Raw genomic sequence first — 21,336 nt, 5'->3', positions numbered from 1 at the left:
TCATCCTCCCAGACGAAATAACCCAGATGATGAGCTCTAGATGAGCACTTAATAATGACCTTCAGCCGCTAACGAATAACCTGTCCTCAGGCCCTGACTAGGAGGAGTACAGTATGGGAGTAAAATGCGCATAGTCTGGGTTATTGGGTTCTCCGCATTGATTATTTCACTCTACAGATGTGTTGTTAACTGGTCCAGCATGACTTGTTAATGTGGACACACACACTGAGTGTGCCAAAAGCTCGGCAACTTCAGGAAAATCTGACTGAGGATTCAGGCATAGGCAAGTTCGGGAAGTGGGGAACATGGAGTTTCAGAAATAGAGCATACAGGGAAAGATGAAGTCATGGGAATGGGAATGAGTGGAAGACACTGAAAGGACAGGAGATACTTATGAGTATCTGGAGTCCTGGTTTATGAAGATAAAAATGCATGGTATGAAGTAGGTAACATTTGTGTCACAGGCTGAGATTCCCATTAGGAGACCTGCAAGATGTAATACAGCTGCCAGCCATATTACCATTCTGGATGGGAGAAATGTTTCTGAAGTCAACATTTTTGAAATTAAGTTGTCAGTTTGTGCCCTTGCTCAGTTCACTGTAACTAAATATCATAGAGTAGCATGTAAAATAAACTGTAGCATGAATTCTGCTGAACAAATCATCCCTGGCTGCTAGGAGGCTGTAGTACCACTCTGCTAACCTTAGTTGGTCACATCCTCTATAAAGACTGAAATTCATCTCACCTGACTTCAGATTAGAAAGACAACATAAAACAAGATTTTTCTGCGTGTCTTACACAGCCATCTTTGAATGGGATATAACAGATGTCAGGGAATACAAACCCTACCCTAAATGATACTAAATTTCAGTTCACATGATGATGTAGAGGTGTCCATAATACAGAAGCCTACAAATGACTAGATCCTACTAATCCTGGGATCGTTTTACACTCAGTAAACATTTCAAGGAAGCAATTTATCTTTTTATATGGCTTTAGTGAGAAAAAGAATCCTGTCCTGGAAGTACCTATATCCATGGACTATAAAAGAAGCCTGGAGCAAATAGGCTAAGACATAGATGTCCCATTGTCAGTGCCTGTATTGTCAGATGACTCCCATCACAAGAGTGCAGTATATCCACAATATTTCCAGTTAAATTAGTACACTTCCTGGAATGCAATCATGCATGGTTTAATCAAGATTAGAATGGCTTATTAAAAGAGGGCATCTCATAATATTGCTTAAAACAGGACCTAAATAAACAAAAAGAAAGAAAATCATAGAATCATAGAATGGTTTCGGTTGAAAGGACCTTCAAATATCATCTAGTCCAACCCCCTTCTGTAGGCAGGGACACCCTTCACTAGGTCAGGTTGCTCTAAGCCCCATCCAGCCTGACCTTGAACACTTCTAATGATGAGGCATCCACAGTTTCTCTGGACAGCCTGTTCCAGTCTCTCCCCACCCTCATTATAAAAAAATTTCTTCCTTATATCCAACTTAAATCTACCCTCTTTCAGTTTAAAACCGTTGCCCCTTGTTCTGTCACTACAGGCCCTGGTAAAAAGTCTCTCTCCATCTTTCTTATAATCCCCCTTTAAGTATTGAAAGGCTGCAATAAGGTCTCCCCAGAGCCTTCTCTTCTCCAGGCTGAACAACCCCAACTCTCTCAGCCTTTCTTCAGAGGAGAGCTGTTCCAGCCCTCTGATCATTTTTGTGGCCCTCCTCTGGAGCTGCTCCAACAGGTCCATGTCTTTCTTGTGCTGGGGACCCCAGAGCTGGACGCAGTACTGCAGGTGGGGTCTCATGAGAGTGGAGTAGAGGGAGAGAATCACCTCCCTCGACCTGCTGATCACGCTTCTTTTTATGCGGCCCAGGACACGGTTGGCTTTCTGGGCTGCAAGCGCACATTGCCGGCTCATGTCCAATTTTTCTTCTACCAGTATCCCCAAGTCCTTCTTTGCAGGGCTGCTCTCAATCCCTTCTTTCCCCAGTCTGTACTGATACTGGGGATTGCCCTGAACCAGGTGCAGGACCTTGCACTTGGCCTTGTTGAACCTCATGAGGTTCACATTGGCCCACTCAAGCCTGTCAAGGTCCTTCTGGATGGCATCCTTTCCCTCAAGCATATCAAATGGGTCATTGAATTTCTTGCTAATGTTTAATTATATACAAATGCTTATAAAACAGCTTATTTTAAACCTACAGAATACCACATCTGGATTTCCTGTTGAAGTCAGTTTTAAAAGGTATGTCTTTTATAGGCAGCATAGACTTTTGCTGTCTCAGTGTAAATAATATTTCTGTCTTAAAAAGAAACACTTCCATTTTAATCTTTTTTAATAAGGATGAGGGGAGAACATTGCAAACTAAGAGTACTGATGGATTTAAGGCTAGCATGAATTGTTACTGTTTTCTTAGAAATCCCAAACCTACTGGAGATGCCTTTCCCCCACTCTGTTCCCTGATGCTGTATTAGACCTTGCTAAAACATTAACACAGCACTCCTTCACTAAGCCTGACTTCTCAGACAGCAACAATGCTCAATATTATTTCCATTATTCTGTATTGTTCTGCCTAGATCAAACCTATGTTTAAAAAAAATATTTTTCACCACAATCTATTTAAAGCCTTACCGCCACTTTTCTTCCTTAAGTTAAAGTGAGCATCCCACATAAGAAGAGGCTGCAGCTTTGTATGTCAATCCATACAGAGTTTGAAGATAGATAGCACAGATAATAAAGATTAGTTATGCAAGCTTTTGTTGGGAAAGGCCTGATTCTGCAGGTCCTCTTGTACGTATCTCCTCCCTTCTTTGATATAAGTAATAAGCCACAGATTTAGACGCAGATGCATAAAATCCAATTAATAAGGTAGATAAATTTGTGTTCACTCAGGTATTTACAATCTTCACTCTATTGTTTTTTCACAGCAGTCTTCACACTGAAGTTCCTGTGTCAATTACTAAGATTTCTTGGGGCAATTCCTGTGGTTCCTCCAGCTGCAGCTGAACCACTCCATAATGCCTTCCACTCAGTTGCAGGAAGGCTTCCCCGACCTTCTGGGCATTTGGAGGGCAGTATGGACAGGTAGGAGAGAACTAGCAGCCTAAACTGATTTAACCTGCATCCTCCCCCTGAGGTGGATATAGGATGTATAGTGGTTGACATGAAAGTAGAACTGGGGACCTACTTCATGCCTATGCTTATATCTTTAGCTTGAGAGAGTTGGGGGTCACCACCCAAACAAGATGAATAAGTAACTCCTCAGTTACAGCATGGACAAATGGAGATGTGAAATTGTAATAGAGGTCCCTGTTCAGGCTTCCTGTCTCAGCACATTTGCATTTAAAAGATAAAGACAAAACCTGCAAAATATTAAAAATACCAGCCATGTACCAAACCTTTAACATGACACTTTAAACCTCAGCCAAATTTTGGCATAGTAAAACATGTGTGAATTATTTCATCCACTAAAATGAAATGTTCTGAATATTTGGAAAATATGGCCAACACACCTAACATGCTCAAAGTTAAACCGATAATGCATCTAAAGTCTGGACAGAAATTCCCCAGGTCAGATTTGGGGATTTAGAGTATATTTTGTGGAGCAGCTCTTCTTAGTATGGGTATAGTCCAAGTCCTAGTATCATTTACAATTTCCCCCAAACAATTTCCTGCCAGTGCGAGGACACCAGCAATTTATCTGCCTCATTCTGAGTCATTCTAGAGGCTTTTATGGCTTTTGATCTTTTATACCATCTTCCTTAAATATTTTATGAGATACCATGACTCATTTCATTACTTGTATAATCAGGGTTTGGAGAATGGATGTTCTTTCTTTCAGTCCTTTCTGAACTACTGGAACATCATTGCTGGAATTATATTTAAGCAACTATACTAGAGATTGGAATCAGCCCCTTGTTCTTATCTACATATCGCTACTAAATTTTGCATTGGTTTCTGCTTCAGGACAATCACTGAATGGTATCTGAACATAGCCCACTGTTGAGGCCTCATGCGACCTTTAAAGCCTTTTTTCTTTACTTCTTAGAAAGGTATTCACATGTCTGTCTGCACAGAGGTGTGGCAAGGGAAGAAGAATTAAAAAAAACCCACGTTAGTTATCCTATTATAAAAGCTTATGAAGAAACAAGGTACCTGCAATGTTTACCTTAAGGTAGCTAGCAAGATCCTCACTTTAGCCTGGGCTAAGGATGTTTATCCACCGTATCATGACTTTTTTTCTTCCAGAATAGTTAAAATATAATAGTAATCCTGTGATTATAAAAAACACCAATTTTGTTATTACTGGGGTCAGAAGAACTGATCAGATTAAGCACTTTAACTACTAGAGACTTGCTCATCAACAATGAAACATAAATAGTCTTTTTTTAAATAAAATTAAAAATTTTCCTATTTTAAAATTTCATAAACTCTTTTTTACATCATCTGGTCTGACACAAAATTTCACAATGAAATTATGTTTTTAAAAATTCAAGTGAATTCTTCACCTCCTCTTTCACCAGCTATTTTAATACCAATGAGTGTTTCAGTCTCATTCACAGATCACAGGAACAGATCAATTTTTTTTTTATAGAACAGCTGAGAAGTTCAGTTTCATCAAAATATACACATTTTACAGGAGTATGTTAACTTGAATGAAATGTTTTAAGGAATAAGTGAAAAAGAATTATTTCAATTAATTTTGCCACTTATTAAATGCAAATATTTTTGTTTTACAGAGAGTACGTAGAATAGCATATTTGGTGCTTTAATATAGTCAAGTTGAAGAAAATAATTGTTCAGTCGAGATACATCACAGAACAGAATAACTTAGCCTTATTTTGGGGTTCTGTCATCTGAAAATGAAAGTTTTAATGGGCTGACTGGTTTGAAAGGATTTTTTCTGAGGGAGTTGGAGAGAGAATAAAGATTGGATATTGCTGGGGAAGAGGGTACCATTTTAAGAGAAGCATATTCCACGAAGATACAGTATGCATTTCAACCCTATGGTAAGGAGCTGTCTCCTATGACTTCTTAAATCATCAATATCACCAATTCTTACTGCTCTTTGTAAGTAAAACTGCAAATAAACTTCAAAACATCTTTCAGTCATTATTATAATCTCCATTTTCCAGATAAGACCAAGGCATGATGAAATTTTCCAAAGGCTCTCCAGTACGTCATTGTCCAACTCCCCTTCCTGATTAACAGTTCATTTCGGCTAGCTAGTGGGGATTTGCTGCTCTCAACTCTTCTAGCAGCAGTACACCAGAAAGTCATAGCTGCCCTGGACCACACATCAGCTAGCACTCTCCTGACACTACTGACACAAAAAGCATCCTCTCCTCCAACTCTATGGAAACAAGTCAAGCCAACAGTGCGTATCACCAACAGCCAAAGGTATAATGTTAGGTCATCATTTTTATCCAAATACAATCTTTAATACCATTAGAGCCTTCTTACACAGCTTGTCAGCCTAGGGCACAAGTGGCAACAGCCATGGGCATTTGGTTATTCCCATTCTCCTAACCTCTCCCTCTCTCAAACTTCTGCCTGCAAAACAAAGTAGTGTGGCATGGAGACTCTCTTCATATAAGCAGACTTTCACCAAAAGCCTTCCTATATTTCCTTTTTTTAAAAATCAGAGTCTTTCAACAACAACAAAATAGAAACAAAAAACCCAAATTGCTACAGTTTACCCATGTGCCATTTTGCATCCTGTTTCTGAAACGAGAGTTGACAGGCCAACATATGTGACCAATAACTGCTATTCAGAGTTAAGCTCTGCAAATGGTGATTGACGTGGAGCCGGGCATTCCATTAGCCAAGGGAGTTATCAACTACAGACCAGCCAAAATAAACTCCAAGAAATTTCCTCTGGGTGTTAATCACTCTGAGTATCATTCTTTCCCACACACTAGGCAAAGATTCTTGACCTTCTGATTTGGAGCAAACCCACCCCTATTAATTAAACAATTTGTCCATTATCACCTGAAGACACGCATAACCTTTTCACCCTACACAAGAAAGACAACAGAGTAAGAAAACAAATATCTATTGTAAATATGACTAAATCCCAAGCTTGCTTGATTTGCTACAATGCCATCCCAATACTGCTTAGCATATATCTGCATAGTAAAGCACATTAACACATAGTCTTTAAGTCTTAATGGGTAAGTCTTTGCACAGCACTTTCAAAGGAAACAGTCCAAAGCTGAGAAAAAAATTAAGTCAATCACCTTTCAACTCTAAAGGCTGGACTTATGCCTGGCCTGAAGTACAGCATTGTACAATACCTATCCATATCACATAAGCTTCTAACTGGTGTCACATCTTTCGTAGTACCTTTTACTGAGATGACGTATCAAAACATCAAATGTCTTTACCATAAAAACTAGCTTTTCCCATATAACTGCAACTGTGAAATCATGTGGGAAAAGTTTAGGTTTGGAGAGTAAGGATTTTCATGCATTTGCAAAATAAAGCTACACAGGGTTTGTTTTTCTGTCTACTAAAAGCCAGATTTGTCACTTCTGCAGGGTGAGTCTTTGTTTACACAGTAGATGAGCTACAAGATATCAGGAGTAAGGGTCTTATAATTGGGATGAAGCCCTTTTTAACAGTACCTTACGGTAAAAAACATTCCCAGAATTTTTTACATCGATGCTGTCCCATAAGTCTGGCTTACAAATTTTAGAAATGAAGATGCATAAAGTTATTGGTACATTTGACTTTTAAACTGATTATTTATACCTCTAGCCCTTACATGCAAGGTTTCAGCATTTGATAGAACACGTTCATTTACACACTCCATAACGACCTCAAGATTGAAAAAGTCAAAAGTCTTGGAGTTCAATCAGAAAACTAAGCGTTATATTTTAGCTGCTTTTAAAGACATTAAAAACCCAACACCCCAGAATATTGCAATGTCTTTTTAATACCCATTAGAAAGAAAAGCTTGCTAGGAAAATAGTTGTCCAGAGGATTTATAAAACAAAACTCGGTTGATCATCCCATTACACCTTTGCCCTGCAAAGCAAAGGGGCCTGTAAAGGACAGATACCATCAGGAATGGTCCTTTCAAGAAGAGATAGGTCAGACAGTTTAATGGAGAAAGAATGGGAAGCTACAATGGCTGTTGTGAGAGTTTAACCCACTTTGTATGCCTTCGGAGGTCTTCTTTACCCTCCCTACATTTCTGTCTGCTGCCTTCCTTCTCTTTGCCTCCAAGCTCTTGAAGTTTATAAACTATTCCTCTTTCTTGCATCTGTGCTTACCAAGGCAACTTCTGATTCTGTAGCACCGAAAGCCCTATTTTCATCCTCAGAGCTTTCAAACAAGCTTCATTCACAATTTCTGTATAAAGGCTCCTTCCTCGGCTTTCCTAATGCAATTTTAAGAAGAGAGTCTGGTAATCTTTTCCTTCTCTGCAGGCTCCTCCTGGTCTCCTCTCCCACATAGTTGTTTTCCCTCTGGGCCTCTCTGTGTCCCTCTCTTCTGTACTTTATTTTCTGAGTAACCTAGTCTAGTCTCAGGAATGCACCCTGCTATTTTAAAATGTACTGCTGTCAAGAAAAAGAGAGATCTGCTTTCCCTGTTGTTATACAGGAATAGCACACAAACAGCCAGAGCTGCCCCCTTTCTTTCTCTTCCCCTTCCTTTACCTCTTCTCAAGTACCTCAAAAAGGCAAACCCATTTAGTCATCCCCCGCCGTAGCGCCAACCAATGTCACAAACATTGGACAAAAGATGTTTGGAAAGAATCAAAAATATTTTCAAGCTTAGGATTTTCAAGGAAAATTTCCAATTCTGGTTCAATGATAGCAGGAAGGGAAGAGAAGATTAAAAAAGTGCTGCCAGTTTTCTTCTTCTTTGTCATGCTCAAATTTCCAGCTGCACACTGACCGGGACAGGAGTTCCAGGTTGGCAAAACCTACCTCCCTGATGACATTAAAAGCACATTCAAAAAGGAGAGGGGTTGAGATTGCATTTCCCCTCTTTCTTCAAGACCCCCCTCCTCCCTCTGGGTTTACCCTACAGCTCCCATGAGCTTTAGTGTTGTCCAGATGTCCGGGGAAGGAGCAGGAGGTTAAAAGACAGAAGCCAAAAAACTGGGGTCAGGGAAGTGAGGAAGCAGTAATAGAAATCCTAGAGCAGGGACAGGGTGGAGGGCAGCAAGACTCAATCCAAAGAGGTAAAAAAAAATCTAGGAGAGTGTACTGGAATTAGTCTGAAAACTCAAGGGAACCTTAGGGAAAAAATCAGTGCCATCGCCATTAGTCTCTCTTGGGGCATACCTACCTCATCAGCTCAAGACAAATGGGGAAATAAAGTGCATTTCTCCACAAACCTGTTTTCTCCAGTAACAGTTTCCAGATTTTCTAGACCACGATGACACAATCTGTCTTCCTAAAGCTAACTCCTCTACAATATTTACAGGTATAAATTCTTAGAAACAGACAATAGAAAAAATCATGGAAATAGACAAATTAGACAAGATCCATGATCTAATACCCCAGGATTTTTGGTCCAGAAAGACAGATGATGCTTAAGAAACAACTAAAGCCTTTTGTGGGCAATCATGCAATAAGATCAAGCTAAAGGGGAAAAGGTTTGGGTGTTGGGTTTTTTTTGTTATGTTGGCCAGGAAGCCTCTCTTGGAGGCTGCAAAGTAACTTTCTCAACACAGCCATAGTACGAGCTTTAACAAAGATAAATGTAATGTCCTGCACCTGGAAAGAAGTAATCCCAAGCAGCAGCACAAGCTGGGGACCGATGGGCTGAAGAGAAGCTCTGCTGAAAGGGACCTGGGGGTGGTGGCAGGCAGCAAGCTGAATGGCAGCCAGCGGTGTGCCCTGGGAGGGAAGGTGGCCAGCAGTCTCCTGGGCTGCACCAGCAAGACTACAGTCAGTAAATCACGGAATATGGCTATTTCAGTCTACTTGGCACTTACTAGGCCACACCTGGAATACTGTGACCAGTTTTGGTCCCTTTGGTCAGAGAAGTTGGGAAGGGTCCAGCGGAGGCCACCAGGATTATTAGGGAGCTGGAGAACTTGACATATGAAGAAAGGTTGGAGAAACCAGGTTTGCTCAGCCTGGAGAAGAGAAGGCTTAAGGGGGATCTAATCACACTTCTTGAATATCTAAAGAAGTTCATTATAGACGAAACAGAGCTACTCTCTTCACAAGGCTGCCTGCTGACAGAACAAGAGGCAGTGGGCACAAGCTGCTTCGAGGGAAATTCTGTCTGGATATAAGAAAAAAATGCTTCCCCATGTGAGCAGCTGGAGATTGGAAGAGGCTGCCCAAGGAAGTGGGGGGCTCTTGAGTGCTGGAAATGCTCAAGAGTGTTTGAATAAGTGTTTGTTTGCTGTAGTGCCCTGTGTTGAAGAGAAGGTTGGACCAGTCTAGAGTCTAGTCTGAACTTTCTGTGAATCTCTATCCATGCAGTCTTTCTAGCTATATGAATAGTAGTGTCAGTCCACAATAATCTTCTCCCTCAAGCATCTCTCTTCACACCAAGTTTCACAGATTAAAAACAACAGGCATTTTCTTTTGACAATTGGGATTTGCTTTTCCCAGCCTTGCTACGCAAGATACAGCAGCGCTGTGTTTTGTTGCATCCTTCAGTTCCTTGAGATTGTAAACTTGAAGGAGCAGCAGATAGGTTTTCTTATTTGCTTATAAACCATCATGGTCCTGAACGATCAGTGCACAAACACACACACACTCACAAGACATTCATTACCTGGGCTTCTACTACTTTCGTGGTACGTGATATTTATTTCCAGTCATTGCTAATTTTTCATAAGCAGTTTACACTTCAGTTCTCTTTAAAGGGAGGAGGAGCATGGGAGGCAACAGCAGACTTCTCCCATGACAGTTTCTTCTGCAGTCAAGACGTTCAAGGAGAGTTATATTATGGGAGGATTTTTTCAACCTTCAGCAACAAGGCTTAATTAGGGATCAAGAGCAAATGTTATAGCACAGAAGAGGCACCTCTGAACGCTCATTCTTATCGGGCTTTTGTTCCAATTAAGCTGGTTAACAAGGGATGTAAGAGCATTTGCATCTGAAGTATAGCTATTACAATTTTAAATTTTACTTGAGCTGAAAAATCTGAGTAAGCGGGACCTTTTGAAGCTTAGATGTATTTGTGAAGAAATGGTGAGGAACCTGTACAGCTCTCACCTCATTAAAACATTTCAACACTGCAAGGAACAAGCTCATGCTGAAACTCAAGAACAAATTTCTTATTATTTCAGAAAATATGAATGAAAATAAAAATTGTAAAAAAAAATCAGGAAAGGAAAAGCCTGGTTTTGCTCTCTGTCACCTGATCTGTTCAGCATTTGTCACAAGGGTGCAAATTTACTCACAGACATACTTCTTGAATAAATACAGTAACACAGTATTTTGAAGGAGGATTCCATCCCACCTCCCCAGTCCCACTGACTTCTGCAGAAGCAAAATCAGGCTTCAGAGCTGCCCATTTTGGATCAAGCAAGGCTAAGAAGCAAAAGGTGTAACCTTGCAATACCCTACGTTGGCTGCACACCAGCAACGGGCATAGCTGTGGGTGGTTAGGTAAAGCTAAGGAAGAGACAGAGCTTTCCTTTGCTAGCGCTTACCAAAATACTGTAATTGGCTATAACAGCAACAGATTATTTTTCCATTAGAGCCAGGAACAGTAGCATTTGATCCTCTAGTTGTTCCCTGATGTACCACAATTTGAGTTCTGGCAAACATAAAGTCTTGCCTTAGAAGTCCAGATAGTAGGAGAGAAAAAAACCAGCGTAAACATAAATATGAAGGAAAGTCCTCGCGATTTTGTTGAAGACGAAAAAAACAACCTCGGTTTTTCCAAGAGAAATACTGATGACTTCATATGAGACCTTACATTTCACAAGGAAAGTATATGGCATGATTCCTTTAATCCACTCATAAGCCTAAGCATACATAACCATCCAGATAAAGTGAAAAATGCTATTTTCCAGTGATGAAAAACCTGCACGGGAAAGACGTACATGGCTACATGAGTTATCACAGTCATTCTTTATTCATTAACTTTAACGAGCTTTACATGCATAAGGGACAAGATACTTTTCAGAATCTGTAGCTATAATTTTGCTGTGACTAAATTCACTCCTTTTTGTTGCACAGAGAACCTATATAAAAGGGAAGCCAGTTTCAGGAGGTTTTGTTTTATATCAGTTTTTCCCAGATCTCTAGAATTAGCCTGAAGGATCCTTTTAGAGAGTAAGTAAACATATATAAAATATTAGGACAACACTGCAATGCAAAGAGGATGTTAAATTGCTCATCCAAGGAGATGACATAATGAATACTGACATAATTTCCAAGCAGCAAAGCAAAACTAGGTCAAATCACATTGACCTATCTAACATAATAAGCCTTTTTTTTCCAGATTTTTACAATGTAGACTGTGTCTGTAGGCATTAATGTCCCCTGCTATCTATGTATAGTGTTGTCACTCTGCTTTAATGTCTTATCACCATGTTGTGTTAATTAGACCAAAACAATATAGCGCACTTTTGAACTGCTTAACTCCCACTTTGAAATCTCTGCCTAAACTATACTTCTGAAGTTATCCGGTTAGAAATGAAGTCATTAACTCTTTACGGTCACTTGTTTCAAGAAGTACTACTAGGGCTGATGGAACAGCGTAACTTTGCATACAGGTCAAAATCTAAGCTCCATAATTTGCACACGATCTGTCAAAAACAAGGTCGACGTAACTAACACCTGTCAGCAAGCAAAGTGCACACTAATTTTAATGCCACTTAACACAAGGCAGAACCCAGGCATATACACTCTTCCGAGCGTCACATGGACAAAGCCCCTCCATGCTTGGCCTTCACGTGTCCCCGCCCAAGCGCTTTGTGCACACGCAGTGCTCTGAAAGGGACAGTCCTTTTCCTTGCTCAGGGCAGCCTGCCCTTCCCGTACTCTTGTTGTTCCTCTGCACGTCAGATTTACAGCACGCGTATTTTTCAGTGAGACTATAAACAGAGTTGCGTAGGTTTCCGCCTACAGCCTCTCGTGACTCCCACAGGAGCAGAAACACGAGAAGCGAGAGCGGTATTTGCCTGCATCCCTGCCTCCAGAGCTGAGGTGGGACCAGAGACCAGGCTAGAGCTTGAGGTTCCAGCTACCCAGGGAGCTGGGGCTGGTCAGAAAGGAGGAAAAAAGCTGATGCAGGAGACAGAGGCAGACCTTGGTGGTCCACAAAGCAGAATTTGTCAATAGGGTTTACATCTTCCTGTGGAATATATAGATTTTGCAATAAGGGCATAATCTTAGGGGGGAAAACCCAATACATTCCAATGATAAAACCCCCTCCAACAGTTCTGAAGTTTGCTTGGTGATGAAGAGTACCTTGAAACTGAGACGCTGGCTGTTCTTATGATGGAGTTGCTGGATTTGGCAACTCCAATTCTAAATACATATATATAAAAGCGTAGTATTTATCTTTTTTTTCTTTTTCTTTTTTGATTTCTCCAATTACCTCTCAGGAAGAAATAAAATGCAAACCAAAACAAACAAAAAAAAGAAGAAGGATCATGTTTCCATGTGGGACAATTACTGAAAAAAGAAGATAATTTTTTTGAGAACCCTTTTGCCATAAAACACTGATTTCTCTGTATTTTTTGGAAGAAAGCACTAATCTCAGCTAATGCTCAAAATAAAGGTTCTATTAAAAAAACAGAAATAGAGATCCCAGAGATGGTCAAAGCGGGGGTCTTACCAGAGCAAGCTCTCTGCCTCTCTTCACCTGACTCAAAATAGAGCATCAGCTCACCAGTATCACAAATGACTCCAACCTACTGCTCGGGTGGGGGGTCTTTGAGCTCCTGCTGCAGCTGTTCAGTAATTAAATACCTGCATACCCAAAGAGCCGAGTTAATGCCATTAGTCATGGGCACCTGCTCGGGACACAGGGGTGCCGAAGGGAGGCAGCGGGCGATGCTGCGGGCCCGCAGGTGCATGGGCAGCACAAGGCGGCCGGGGTGCAGCGTGACGGGAGGCATGAGAAATATGTCGGCCTCCCTGCCCCAAAATGTGGAGCAACTGTCATAGGATGTCACCAGCTCCCTTCTCGGGCCAGGAAATATCCCTCCATAAATATTTTCATTACAGTCTATCACACTACAATCAAAAATCCTATCAGCCCCGTGGATCTCATCATTTACTGTCCCAGTAAGCCAGGAGTAAATGTCTGGACTTTCTTTTATTTGTTTTACTATCTTAAAATTGTTCTTGCACTCAGCTATCTCAAGACTTATGCAACCAGAAAAGTTTTATCATACTTCAGGGCCAAACAAACATCGCCTATTTGCCAGCTTTTTTTGTCCTCCCACATCCCCCTGGGAAGATATAAATAATAATGATAAACAATCATGACATGACAGCAAATAGGAAAGAATTTTAAAGAATTAAGAAGTACTTTTATTGTTTAGAAAAGAGATCAAAATCAGCTTCCTACCCTTTAGCGCCTTTTCCAGCTTTCAGACAGGGTGGATTCTGCACTGCAAGCCAGGGATCTCAGGGATATACAGTAATTCCTTACAGCTTGCTAAAGCATTACAAGCTCTAAGCTGCACGACTGTAACAGAAGACTTCGACCCCAAGAACAGGCTAAAGAATGGAGTACCCTTAGAAGCCTGAAACTCAGTTCAAACAAACTCCAGCGCACATTCAAAAGGCTATTCACATGGTTGTACGTGAATACAGGTCTGCTCCTTTCTCTCAGTTCAGTCTTCACTCTCAGCCAAATCACATTGTTTCTCCAAATACCGAAGCATTTCCTGAGCTTCAGCGTACCCCCTGAGCATTTACCACCGCGAGCTCCTCACTCCCAGCAGTTCGTTTTCCTCGACCCCAGGCTCCAGCAGACCCCTTACCTCTGGTGCTACTCTGCGGAGGGGACTCTGAGGTCTGACAACTTTTTGCAGAGCCCAGAAGCTGTTGAAGCCCTCCGTGCCGCTGCCTGCCTCCCCGTCCCTCCCCAGCAGGGAAGCCCTGGAACTAGGCAGCGGTGGGAAGCCGGCAGCCAGCGCAGCAGAGTGCCGGGCAGGCGGGAGGGAGAGAGCCGGAGACAGATCTCATCAAAGGTAGGAGGCCTTGTGGGGATCAGAGAGAGGGAGATACACATCTAAATAATTCAGGCGCTAATAAAAGCTTTAGGTTGGACTCTGTTCAAGATGTGAGATGAGGCTGAATTTCGATGTATTTTAGGCTGCCATCAATGCAGAATGCTGTGCTACTTAATAACCCGACACTGACAGACCAACGTTATTTTAAGAGTATTCCACATAAAGTTAACAAGGAAAGTGGCTCTGCCTGGTTTTGTATTTTTATAGCTTTAGGTTGAAATTCTATCACGTGAAGATTTTGAGAACTTCAAGTCTGACCTCTACAGGTAGGCTGCTGAAATAGGTACAGCATCTTTTGATTGCAAATTGTGCACAGGACTTTTAAGAAATTGGAGAAGGGTAATGGATAAGATGTACTACATAACATCAGGTTATCATCACTGCATCTCTAAAGCCATATTTTAAAAACACTACTATCTGTAGCATCATCTGTGGTAATTTGGCTCCTACAAATGCTTTCTTGCAAAATGCATGGACAGCGCAGCAACACCAGGAAAGGCACATCCAGCATGAACATTTTTACATTCAAAAGTGTTACGGGGTTTTGCTTCTGCTTTTTATTATCCCTCCCCCTTCCTCCCCAGTCTTCCATATGATCTGCTCTTTCAGAGCCACAGAAACAAACGTTACTTTGAAACCGATAACATCCATTTGCGTTTTGCAAAACTGATGTTTTTAAATGCCCTGATTGGTGCCACCTTTTTCTAATCAGAACCAACCACTCTAACAAACTACCCTTTGTCCGGGGATCTTGTCCCCTCTGTTCCCACCAACCTACAGCACATGTTGCTATAGCTACCCTGCATGTCTATTTACCACACAAGTGATCAAAGGCAGCAGACAACACACATGCACACACGCACAAAAAACCTCGCCAGGCTTCCTACCGAGCAATGTCCAGCCGCTAATTAACTGATACACTCCCAGCCTGCGGACTCTGTACACTTGTTTTCTTTATTCTGCACGGTACACAAAAAAAAAAAGCAGCATTCTCCAAGATGCTCATTCTTCCCTTCCAGACCAAACAAACAACAAAACGTCCCAGGATGAACTTTAAAAGAGAATTTCCTAAAGCAAGGCTAAGGATTACAGCACTCCAGGATAAGAATACAGCTTTTCTACTGAGGAACACATTAAGATTTTTTAAAGGTATGCAAAAGAAAATAGGAAATAAGAAACATATGCTAAGAACTTAAACAGCTGTAAGGAAAGGGGATGATATTTGAATTTTGCATGTGTTTTGCACTGAAATTGTATGCAGCATTTGTTCACTTGGTGAATTATATGCACACTAAAAGCTATATGACTGCAGTCATGATAAGTAACTGTAATGGCTTTACGTGCCTTAGAAACGCGGTTTTTCATTTTTAGGTGGCCTGTCAGTTAACAGTCGTTTTGTTGAACCTCTTTATGTGATGAAGGGCTCAAGTCTGCCTCGATGAAAGTCAATGGGACTTCAATAGGAAGAGGCCAAAATAAGGAGTTGCATTTGTTGTCAATGACACTCCCACGAGCTGCACTTCAGGGATATGTTGTGGGTGAAAGTGAGTGAAAATGAAGTATTAAAATTCATCAAACATTTGATTTTCTGTCAAGTAGGCTTAGGGAACTTAAAACAGAGCCCACAGTGCCCTCTCCAGTTCTGCAGCAAACTCGGGGAATCCAGCCACACTAAGCCACCGCTCTACCACTTGAAGGCTGAGCATCTTCTCAGGAATTTCCATCACTTGCAAGTTCCCTTACTTAGGAATTTCTTTTTAAGTAATAAACTGAACCGAGTACTCTGCAAAGCAGAAAATGTGTTACCGGCAAAGGATTTTTTTGTGTCAGGTTAGTTGGTTTTTTGGTCTCGCAACCATATTAGATACCTTTACAAAATTGCGCTGCTGCTTCCTAACACTAGTCTTATAGCACGCTAGCACACCCAAATGGGTGTACTTCCTGCGGATGCTTAAACTTTTACAGGTACACGGTGACAAGTGTACTTTCCCAGATGTCCCATGCACAGCAGTAAGATAGAAATTTTCCCATTTTGGTTACTGGCGCTTATATGTGAGGTCATTCTATGAGACAGCAAGGAGACACCTCTTGCTGAGGTTTTCAACTATCACTTCAAAACGACTGCTTCTTTATACCGCCTCATTTACAAATCTCAACACAACATTTACACCAACCCCCGTTACCTGCTAGAGTCTATTGGCCTGGCACAGTGGTAAAGTAGGTTGAATCTTATCAACTCAACAGGTTGCATATTACATTCCTACAGTAATTCCTGCCCTTCTATTGGGGCAATTAATGCATTTGTCTTGCTGCGTGCAGTTCAGTATTGTTCAGTACCTGCGGGCTGCCTTCGGGCCAGAGCAGTCATCAGCATAACGCACGGTTTCATTCCAACACCCGCAACACACTGCCTGCTTTGATGGTTAACTCTGCAACCCCAAAGGAAGCTACAGCTCCCACCAAGAGCCCCTCAAAGGGCTCTTCCCCATCCTGGTGCTCCCTTCCCCATCCTTACCCCGGCCGGCTGTGAGGCAGCGATGGGAGCACTCGCCGGCTGGGGTAAGGATGGGGAAGGGAGCACCAGGGAAGGGCGGGGAAAGCAACAGGACAGGTGGGGAGAGAGGACTGCAAGGTGGGAGAGCAGGTGAAAAAAGCTCTCCCTCGCTCTGACTAGGAGGGCCGGAAAAGGGCCATCAGAAGAGTCACCTTCTGCGTGTCGCTCTTCCCCAGAACAATTTCAAACTGGAAGCAGGAGCAGGCGCTCCAGCTGCTCCTCGGTGCCTGCTGCAGTGGATTTCCTCAACATTCGGTACGGTTACTTCATAGCTCGTCACAATCTTCAGTTCCCGCTAAAACACGAAGCCTGCTGCCTGCCGGGGGCCGATGAGCTCAGCGGCTCTGCCCCCCTTGCCTGCGTTTTGTCCCTCGGGCCCTAGCAGCGCCCACGGACTTTCCCGGCCAAACTGAACGGTATTTGTGCACGACAGACCAACCCAACCCGGAGAAATACTTCGAAATTGTTCGCTTGGCACGGCAGAGAGAAACCGCACTCACAGGCAGGTGCTTCAACAGACCCTGGCCGCGCTTCAGCTGCCGCTCCCCGACCCCCCCCCCCCCCCCCCCCCCGGGCGGCACTGCGGCGGGGGGGGAGCGCGCCGCCCGCCGCCTCAGCGACGCGCGTCCCCGCCGCCTCAGCGACGCGCGCTCCCGCGGGGGAGGGAGGGAGGCAGGCGGACACCCACGGGGACGGGACGGGCCCTGCGAGAATAAGCCCGCCTGTGCCTGCACCTCTTCTGGGGCTGGAATGTCTGTCTCCCTTCCCCGCCCCCTCCTCTTTTGGAGGGTCGTGTGTCATTAACATTCCCCCCCACCCCACCCCCTTCCGACTGATCTGCCCTGCTCTTTTAGCCCACCACCTATGAATCTTCATTACCCATGACGCCTTACGCTTTAGGTAGAAATATTTCAGGAGAGTGAAAGTGCATGTTTCACAGAGCATTTTACTTTTTATTACTGCCGTCCGGTAACATTTCTGCTGCTTTCTCATTCCTCATCACCAGCCCCCTGTGCCCAAGTACCCTCTTGCGGTGATAATGATTTCTGATGACTACGTGCGTCCAGCTGACCAACTTCAGCTATGCAGGGTGTAAAATGCCCTTCATTTTGCTTCACAAGGACAAAAACTCCTCTTTCTCTTTAAAGAGCTATAAAAATATTTTTTTGGCTGGTGGGACAAAGAAATACCTTTCCTCCTCCCATCACCTATATTCTCTCTTGCTTTGCCCTTCCCCACCTCCTGTGACTTATAGAAAACTGGTGTAAGGAAGCTGAGATTTCCCACCATGGTTTCAGAAAGTGAGCGGAAAACAAATGCTCCATTTGCACTACAGGTGCAAAATCCTCACACGTGCATTCCCTGGACACGTACTATAAAAGTCCCACTGAGAGCTGAATGAATAACACCCACACAGAAAAGAACCCAGAAAACTTCTCTCGTTTCCTCATATTTACCTATTGCCTACCTAGAAAATAACATATTAAGTGCAAGTTTCCCAAGTGGACTGGCAAGGCTTTTTAAACTGGGACAGATCTCTGATTCAGCCTTAAGATACAGCCCAGCCAGTTTTCCTTGCTCGCACAAGGCTCTTCTCACCGCACATTGTTGTTGTAAAACTATGAACAGCGAGAATCAAAAACATTTTGCCACTGTGCCTTTTAACCGCGAGAACGAGACGAAAAGCTCCTTTTGTCTCCTCAGGTGAATAGAAGTCTTAAAAAAAAAAAAAATCTCATTTGAATAATCTTACAAAAAATTCCCTAGAAAACCCGTCTTAAAGTACTTTTGTGAAGCTGTAAGACAGCTTGAAACTACTACATTTTAAAACAATCAGAAGATTAAAGCACTGGCAGGCAGGGAACTCATGCAGAGCTGTTTAATAAATTATCCCTGGGCTGAATTATTGGCATATTTAGGCTTATAACACAGCAAGTTCTTTCCTTTCGCATGTCACAAACAGGGCTGCGAGACAGCCTACACAATGCGTTTAAACCATGGCAAACTGGAATTGATTTGCATCCCTCGCAAACCGCTTTCACGCCCCGTACAAACCCTAAGCGCACAATGACCTGCGTGGCATCAACGCCTACCGGGGAGACTAAGCAAAACCCCTCAAATTGGTTGTTTGGGGTTTTTTTCACCCCGGAAACTTACTTTTGACATGGTTAAGAAACAAGAATGATTAAAAAAAAGCAACCGGAGCTCCGCAGAGGTCGGTACTGGTGCTACCCAGGGCCGGCGAGGCGAGGCGAGCCCCGACAGCCCGGGACGGGCTGTCGGGGCTTGCCTCGCCTCGCCGGCCCCAGCGGGCAGCGGCTCCTTACCTGCCTCATGGTGAGATTCCCATCATCCATCCAGCCGGCAAGGGGCTGCTCACACCGCGCTGCTGTCGGCAGGGCAGAAATCCATCAAGTTTCCCACCGTAAGCAAGTTTCCCCCCGCCTTCCTCTATTATTTTTTTTTCCTCTCCCCTTTTTATCCTTTGCTGGGGGGGGGGGGGGGGGGGGGGGGGGGAACTCTTCCTAAGACAATGTCAAGTTTCCCAACCTTCCTTCCCCAGCCTATTAAAAGTCGGGAGCGGGGAGGCAACTGTCCGCCTGGCTCTTATTTCAAACCGCAGCCCAGGGATGTAGTAGTTGGCTGAATTAGGCCATGAAATAGCCTCGCCAATCAGGAGGAAGGGGAGGGAGGTAGAGCACGTAAAGGCTGCCTACATGAGGATTAGGAAAGCTTTCAAGGATTTAAAAGACTGAAAGCAGCTGGAAACAGTGTCTAGGGCTACAAAGAGGGAAGTCAATTTGCGGTGTAAGAGATTATTCCCATTCTCATCTGACTGCTCTGGGTCTGCTTAAAGCTTAACGGGCTCCCAGGACTTCAGCAAGAAAATGTAAATGTCCAGTTGAAACTACTGAAACATCAGAGCGACGCAGAAACGCTTAGCAGTCGCCCCGTAAAGTGGCAATATCCCATACGAGTCGGAGCCACATGCACTCCAGAAGCACCGGTTTCCTCACGTCAGATTAAAAAGTAAATTACATCGTGACATGAGCAGGAAGTGGTAAAATACGGTCTGCCGTTTACATCAAGCACCAGTGCTTGTCTGCCGGAAGGAACAGAAGTATGCCTGGGAATCCGTAGGCTTTGGAAATGTTTTGTTGCAAAGCTTTATTTGCCTTGGTGGCAACTGTTTAATTATCCTTAGCATTAGTGTGCTATCTGCTTTCCTTTCTTTAGGGAGGGTGATTTCCTCATTCCTGATGCTTAGTTCCTTGTGCAAGGTAACACTGGACCCCAAATGCAACTTTGAAGAAAAAATAATAATAGATTTTTTTTTTTTTCCAGATTTTAACAAGGAGATCAGCTTCTATCTGCTGCCCCTCGGTGGCTTTCATTAAAACAAACAAACAAAAGGCAAAAAGAAAAATCCCAAATCTGAAGTGCCATCGCTGTTTGAGTTACACCTTTCTTGAGTAAAAAAAAAAAAAAAAGCAGAGAAATACAAACCTGCAAATTCATACCACCCAATCTTCTCCAAATTCTTTGCCTCTAACTTAATATCAGTTCAGAAGCCTGTTAGTCTCTCTGTTCCACTCTAATGGAAATCTGTCTTTTGATCTCAGGCAACAATCACGCAAATCTGATGTCTGAAGAAAAGCCCCAATATCATGGATTTGCTTCTGCAAGGGCTTTATCTGCCAAGGCAAAAACTAGTCACTATCCAGAAAAATTCCTATCAGTACAAGAAATCTCATTGAATTGAGCTGCAGAAAAAAAATGTTACGATGATGTGCTGCCAAGATTTTAATTAAAGGCTTCCTAAAATATATTTCCTTTTAACTTATGATAAGCTCCAGCACTGGGTATGTCACAGGGAAAGGAAGAAAAGGTCTGAAAAAATTTATTCATTTGCTTTCCTGTTTAAAGACAATAATGATTTTTCTCATAAATGCAACCAAGAAAGCAGCTGGTGTAATATTAGCACTGTCCAGCTCAGAAGCAAGGCATGGATGGCGGGAAAACGTGACTTAAAGCACTATTGCATTTTATCCAGGTCCGACTGTGCTCTTGCCTGGTCCATGTCCTCAGATGGAAGGATCCAGTTATATGCTTCAACGTACAACATAAACCATCTCTCTCCAGGGATCAACACAGCACATTGCATAGGGTAAGACCAGCCATTCACACCAGCCAACGGGGAGACAACTTAGTGATCCTCCAGTGACGGTCTCGTCCTGCAGTCTTGCACAACAGCTCGAAGCAGCTGGCAACGCACAGAGCGAGGTGCATTAAGAGCACTTAACAGGAATGCTTGTCCTCTGTTCCCCAAACATAGCTCAGTGGACACGTGTCACTTGAAATGAGTATGTGGTATGCGAAGACCTTTTACTGTGGTTAAATCTAGGAGAATCCTCTTCCAGGATGCATTCAAAGGAAGCATAAAAATGCTTTTCTGAAGTAACTAGAGCCTTAGGGATAAAATTCCCTGGTCAAGGTGATTTAGCAAAAGGTGCAAAACTTACAAAATTAGTAAGGATTATAAAGGACTGCCTCCAAAACCTTGTACTTGGTTTCAGGGCTTTAAGAAGGGGATTCT

General features: G+C 42.9%; 1 protein-coding gene across 2 annotated transcripts in view; it reads right to left on the bottom strand.

The window, feature by feature from the left end:
• MID1 (midline 1) overlaps positions 1 to 19,335 on the bottom strand; it is a 153,303-nt gene extending 133,968 nt beyond the window's left edge. The window contains exon 1 of one of the 2 annotated variants that reach the window (XM_075522463.1): positions 19,067 to 19,335. The gene's annotated coding sequence lies outside the window, so the exon portion shown is untranslated. Of the gene's footprint in view, positions 1 to 13,933; positions 14,029 to 19,066 lie in introns of those variants that run through there. The other variant, XM_075522471.1, reaches the window with a different exon arrangement.
• Positions 19,336 to 21,336: the final 2,001 nt, after the last annotated feature.

The sequence above is a fragment of the Mycteria americana genome, chromosome 1 (genome assembly GCF_035582795.1).
Source record: "Mycteria americana isolate JAX WOST 10 ecotype Jacksonville Zoo and Gardens chromosome 1, USCA_MyAme_1.0, whole genome shotgun sequence".
In the NCBI taxonomy this organism is placed as follows: domain Eukaryota; kingdom Metazoa; phylum Chordata; class Aves; order Ciconiiformes; family Ciconiidae; genus Mycteria; species Mycteria americana.
Note: the sequence above shows the minus strand (reverse complement) of the source record. Positions and strands in the feature narration are given on the sequence as shown.